Here is a 6,643-nt window from a genome sequence, read left to right on the forward strand (position 1 = left end):
CATTTTGAGGCAGGAGATGGCTTTTTCGTTTAATGCGACTGCTGACGGACGTCAGAAGAAAATTGCGTCGGTAACTGATCGATAAGCCGATTAACTACAGTGAAACAGTTAACTTTTTCATAGTTCCAGGTAGGCACCTGGTTAAACTATATAGATTTGAATCTGGCGATTAGTAACGATCATATGAAGTTTTAGAATTTCAAAAAGCACGATTAGCGTCAGCGCTGTGATTAAAAAATATCGCTCGCGTTGTGCGTGAAGTGAAGCCGCCATTGAGCGTCCCTTAAGGGCGCACATGCCTTATGACCGTCTCGTTCTCGCCTGTCGCCGTCTTGGCAGAAGCAAGGCGTTGAAAGCAGCGAGTCGCTACACGGGTAGCATCATTCCCCATAAACTAGAAAAGCAAGGACTATTATTTTGTGACGAAGTAGGATGGACGGGAATAATTGAGCCTCGGCTAGGGAACGACATGACCTAGCGACCTAGCTTGCCCGTGATTTACGACGGTGTAAGTTGTTTCGATCGTGCATGTATGCTCTTATTCTATCTTTTTATTTTTTAATCCGGAAATATTTGTGCGCCTAAGTTTGATTGTTGTTTTCAACGAATGACTGTCCAATGCTTATTAGGAACCACTTTCCAGGATATTTAGGACCTCATTTCCTCGCACAGAGCAACGAAGTGACAGAGAGATGAACCTTTAGGATAGTTTATGCCAACGGAAAGCAGCGGTGTTTTATGTGCGAGTGGAGGATGTGAAAGCGAGGAATTGTATGCGTTCCATTGCACTCGCCAATTCTTTTGTGAGGATGCAAGTACGGCGCTCCATTGTATGTATTTAGCGTGCGAGAATAAATGTGTTTCACACAGAATTTACATCGTCAGCAGGAGTCACGGACGTCTGAGTAAAACAGCGGCTATACGATTCTTTTTTCTTTTTTTTTTCATCCCTTGGCTGAAAAACGATCCTGGGTATATCATTTTTTTTTTTATTTAAAACCGCGAAAAGTGCCCATGAAGACAAAGGCCTGCTTTCGTATCATGTCAAGATGAAACAATATTAGCGTCTGATATTACATTTAGTTTTTGATATACAGTAATCATTCATCTTATGCGAATGTTGCTCGCAACGTTTTTAACGTAACGTTTCTCACGTAACGCAAATGCCGACCACATCTGTTGTGTCAGACGTGAGGAAAGAAGGAGATGTCATGGCATTGTCTGTCTAGGTGGCGTTGGGGAGACGATCACGTGATACGTGCATTATGGACGTCGCTATACGCAACAATGACGCCATCGATTTAGAGCTACGTGACCAATGACCTGGATGTGGTGCGCCCCAGCATCAACGGCAACCGCGCTTCCTAAAATCTAAAACCAGGTATGCCTGTTCAATGCTCCGCTAAAATCTGATTGGAACCAGGGGCAAATCGTTAATAGTTAAATGCTAATTATGACAGCGCGTCTGTTTTACGGGCAACGCAGAGGAATTCCTGGTTGAAATCCGCCTTGGCAGCCGCCGCCAATTTCAAGGCTGAGTGAATATCTCTTCTCTTTTCCTGGCGCCGTTTTTCATGGCGCAGTTCGCCTTAGTTGCTGTCGGAAAAAGCACTGGGCACGGCCCTTCCCAGTGATCGGCTACAGCATGAACACAGCCTCGTTGATTCTCGCGACAGTTGTAAGCTTCGAGGAATGACAATTGCTAAGAGTAATATATACGAACGCGGCTTGACACATCTGAAAGCGGATAAAGAACAATAACTCGAATGTTAAAACTGCTGAACGTGAGGTCGAGGCCGTGGGAAGGTCCCGCGAAGCAAGGGGGAGGGCGAGGGAGTACCACCAAATATTACGAAGTGAGCGCGTAGGAGTGCCAGGGAATTTACATAATGAGAATAATTGGATGAGGGAGGAAAGCCAAAAATGTGGCCATTTGTCCATCTCTGCTGGTAAAGTTGCATCTTTTCTGGCAAACTGGCATTCATGATGGCTTAGAAGCACAGAGAGCTAGCCTAGTTGGTTTTTGTTTTTCTTTATTCAAACAGCAGTCGTGCTTGTGTGCTTTGTTCCGTCGTCGTGCTTTTAGCTCAGTTTGAATATGGATAACCTGAGAATGCGTGCCAAATGCATATCACCCCTTTGGTGTCTGCGTATACATTTCTAAACGAACCGTTCTTCTCTGTCTATATATAGACAGAGAAGAAGAGAAGACAGAGAAGCTGTGCAGCCTATAGGCTGCACAGCTTATGCTGCTTGCCTACTATAGTGAAGTTAAAACAACACAAAAAGATGTTTTGAAAACATGCCAAAAATTAAGTGGCTGTAACAATGACTCAAATTTTGTGTGGCTGTTATTCTGCCGCACTTTTTATCCATCAGTCGACTGCATGTATTGCTGGTCTACCGATATTAAGGAGCTAGGGTGCACGGCAGCGCTGCATCGAAGGTAGGTTCCCTAATCGAAGCTAACATGTTGCGCCGCCGCCCGGAAACGGGCGGCAGCGCATCATCTAGGCTCCCTAACCGATGTGGTATTGTGGCGCCATCTCCTGAAATCGCAAAGAAACGTATGTTCATCTAGTTCTGAATACGAACGATAGAGAGAGAGAGGCTTTGTCTGGATAAGCTTTTTTTTTTCGGGGTTATCCATTGTCGCTACTGCCCGTATTTCACATGGCTGTTTTGCCGAACTTGTACCTTCAAGTAGTCTCCTCCATGGCGGACCGAGACATGCTAGATTTCGAGATGCGTTTCAGACGAAAACATTCAAATGACTTTAACGGACGTTTCAGTGCATATTTTCTTCTGAATTCTTCAAACGCGCTTCACGCATTTTATAAATCGTCTATCTGTTTGTTTGTTTGTTTTTTGTTTTGTTGGATTTAACGTCCCGAAGCGACTGAGGCTATGAGAGACGCCGTAGTGGAGGACTCCGGAAATTTCGACCACCTGGGGTTCTTTAACGTGCACTGACATCGCACAGCACATGGGCGCCTTGATTTTCGCCTCCATCGAAAAGCGGCCGCCGATGCCGGAATCTGGTTTAATTTAAAGAGTTTAATGTGCTTCACATCGAATACAGCTGCATGGACTGCATGATCAGGCGGATACGAAGCGATTAAGTAAATATTAGTGGCATCTGCAAGCCCGTGTAACCGTTTGGCGTCGGCATCGCGACCGAGCTCGACAGCTTACGCCCCACTATGATGGAGGTGATATATGCCACTCTTCACAGCCCTTAATTGTCGTCCTACCTTCTACAGAAGAAGGCAGGATAAAATATGTGTCCTCGTTACATGGACAAGTTTTTTTTAATTATTCACGACATACCAACTAACTCAGCATTCTGACTTGATTGCCTTAATTGCATCCCTCGAAAACTTGATAGTTAATAAATGTCTTACTTAAAACATTGCTTCCACGTATCGATCCAGCCTATCCAAGTAACGTTCCTTGCCAAATATCATCTTTTCAGAGGAAAAAGAGTGACAGCCAATTATTTCTCGTAATTTGAGGTTCAGATCCTATATACGCAGTACCAAAAATGGCCAACGTGGAGATAAAAAAGAGAAGACCCATGTTTAAGCGTTGGCAATACATTGAGACCATATGACCACTTTTGCACAGTGTGACACCTGCAAGTTTCAATCGCACGGCCTTCTCTTTCGAACTACTAGACTTTTAACGCATCAGCATTAGAAGCGACCCCACTTCGGGAAAAAAAAAATATTGCCCGGTGGAGAAGGTTATCCAGAGCATCAAAGCTGCTGAGATGACGTCACAAAGTAAAGTGACATGACTGAGTGCTAATTGGCCGACTGTTTGTGCGAAGCTGTAAGACCACGTGAGCGAGCCAAATAGGCAAGTGGAACTTTGAAGCTGCACTTCGGATTGTCTGGCTGGCGTCACAGCTGGTTCTCCGGCTGAAGCCTCAAAGCTGCAAGACCTATGATGCAGGGTTGCCCGCTGGCGTCTTTTTTCTTTTCTTCTGTGAAGTTGCCAGGAAGGAGCGAAGACCTTATAAGTACATAGCAGGAAGGTTGCAGGATGGTCCCCCCCCTTCTGTTCCTTTACTTATAGCTGAACATAGCCCCGCGTCATGCACCCAGAGCCGAGCCAGCTCCGAAAAGTCGGGTTTATGTAAAATAAAAACGTGATAGCTGGAGAATTTTTGAAGTGTCACTTAGAATAGAAGCCTGGTTGAAAATGATGTGAGGGCCATCGGAATGGATTACAATGTACAGTGAGGCACCCTAGTACTATGAACCTTCAAACTCTCCCACTTGTACCCCGCCGCGACGCGTACGCGGAACTACTATGTCCTAACAACGCGCCGCGGGGGTTATCATATATCTTCCACTTCCTGTATGCAAGACGCGGGTCTTCACTTCACATGCTATAATTTCAATTAAAATTTAAACGTTCGTCTAGAAAGTACGAGGAACTCATTCATCGGAATATCCTGCCGTGTAAAAACAGTCACACTGCTCATTTTTGGGCAGTACACCAGCTAAAAGCAATGCGAAAGTACCATTGCTTCTTTAACAATTTAATATATTTTTTTTTTCACTTTTATTCTTCATAAGTAAAAGGTCCACGAGCGACGCTTGTTTTAATATGCCGCATTGCTTCAATGGCCATGAAAAAGACTGGGTAGCTTCCAATATACTGAAAAACGTGTTCAGCAGCTCTCAGCCGATTAGGAACGGGTAGATTTCTGTCAGTACATTAGTTATTAATACAGGTATGTAGTACTGGCGCTAATCGTCCATTGTAAAAAAAATAATTTCAACAATGGCGGTTTTAATAAAATATATCCTTAATTATTTATTTGCGTTTGACTGAAACTGAACCGGAACCATCTAATATTTTGCAAGCTTATATTCATGCATGTACTTTAGTGTGTTTTTTTTTCTTTATTGGAGAAGGAGCCTCCCTTGAAGTCATCTCATTTAAGCAGCGATAAAAATAGATGCCTGAATGTCGACAAGAAATGACTCAAAACGCGTTCTCCACGGGTAAAGTGTGCCATCTGCTGTTTTTCCTCTTCATGAATTTCAGACTGGATGCCCAAATACAGCGCAAGTCAAGGCCGTCCACCTTTCGTTCTCTGTAAACTTCCAAAGCCAGTTTCCAAATACTGGGATGTAATCTTCTGCAGCAATAAAAGCGCTCATTGACATCAGTTTTCACTCTAGAACACAAAGCTCTAAAATTAGGCTTGTGTGGAAGTACTGCATTTAAATGAGCTCCCAAATGAAGTTATTTATACTCCTTTGGCATCCTGAATGCTACATTATAGAAGTAAAATTACTCCTAAAATTACCCCTTTAAACTACTTCAAAGGAATGAGCCAAGGAGTATTTAACAGTGCTATTATATGCCACGATAACTCCTCAGTAACCCGACATATACTCCTAAAAGAACCATTTTCTTGGGAGAGGTAAAATGGTTACTCCTTTAAACAACTTAAATACCTCCCCTTACGCGAGAGTAATGCAGGTACTTCTTTTCTGAGGAGTAAAAAAGGCACCTTTTCGAGAGTGTGCAAGGCCGCGGGACATTTGCTCCTCTTTGGGTGGTTTTGAGTTTAGAGTGAACCGAAGTGCATGCGGGCACAAATCGTATCAGCCCCTCATCGATGTGTTTGTCCAGCGCCTATCTGGCTTCGATGACTTCGTGATAGCTTACGCCAGCCGCACACTCACGAAAGCCGAGTAGAACTACTCCGTTACTGAAAAGGAGGGCTTGGCCCTCATTACGTTTCGCACTTCCCTCCACGGCTGTCCTTTTGACGTGGTCACGGGCCACCATGCTTTTTGCTGGCTTTCATCTTCAAAGGACCTTTCTGTCCACTTGGCCTGGTGTGCTCTTCGTATTCAAGAATATAATACCCGTGTTATCTACCAATCTGTCTGCAAGAATCAAGGCGCCGATGCTTTGTCTCGCTCCTCACTGCCAGTTGATCTTTGCAGCCTCTCCGTTTTGGACACCGTAGCTCCTTTGCTCAACATCAGTGACATGCATGCCGAACAGCGGAAGGGTCCATGGGTCTCCATTTTCGACTGCACCTCCAAACCGTCGACGATTACCTCTTCGCGCGCCCTTCGCCGCCAAGCCTTCCGCTATGAGATTCACTACATTTACCGGCTCAACATCTCCAGTAAACGGAAATGGCTTCTCGACGGTCTCAAATATGCACAGCTTTGCACACCGAACGGCAGTGCGGTCACTTCGAGGTATTCGAGGCGTATTACACTCGAATACGCCTAGACAGACTACTATAGACGCAGTATGTGCAGCCGTCAACGCGCTCAACCACAATGCTCGACAGCGTGGCCTGGACTACCACCACCGCAGCGAAACGCGGGCTGCTGGTACATGGTCTCGGTATGCTTACAGCGGCTGACGATAGTTGGGGTGCACAGTTTGATATGACAACTCTTCCGCCATTTGAGTAAGCACGTGCGTGATGGGTCCGTGCAGCCGACTCGCTGTGTTTCGCTCGTGGCTAAGGTCAAACACAATCGCGAATAAAAACACGTTGCAGTCTGCTTATCTCGGCAACCCGACAATGCGTGGGACTATACTCGCGCGCCTTTCAAGTTTGGCCTTAGGGCGGCTCAAGAAGTCATTTGAACCC

At 45.1% G+C, this 6,643-nt stretch overlaps 1 long non-coding RNA gene across 1 annotated transcript; it reads left to right on the top strand.

Moving 5' to 3' along the window:
- Positions 1-263: 263 nt before the first annotated feature.
- On the top strand, positions 264-5,182 carry LOC146185806 (uncharacterized). The gene is made up of 3 exons (XR_014708039.1): positions 264-508; positions 1,230-1,381; positions 5,062-5,182. It is a non-coding gene; the product is annotated as an uncharacterized LOC146185806 (long non-coding RNA).
- The last annotated feature ends 1,461 nt before the right edge of the window (positions 5,183-6,643 follow it).

This window comes from Amblyomma maculatum, chromosome 6 (genome assembly GCF_055883805.1).
Source record: "Amblyomma maculatum isolate TAMU_Amacu chromosome 6, ASM5588380v1, whole genome shotgun sequence".
Classification (NCBI taxonomy): domain Eukaryota; kingdom Metazoa; phylum Arthropoda; class Arachnida; order Ixodida; family Ixodidae; genus Amblyomma; species Amblyomma maculatum.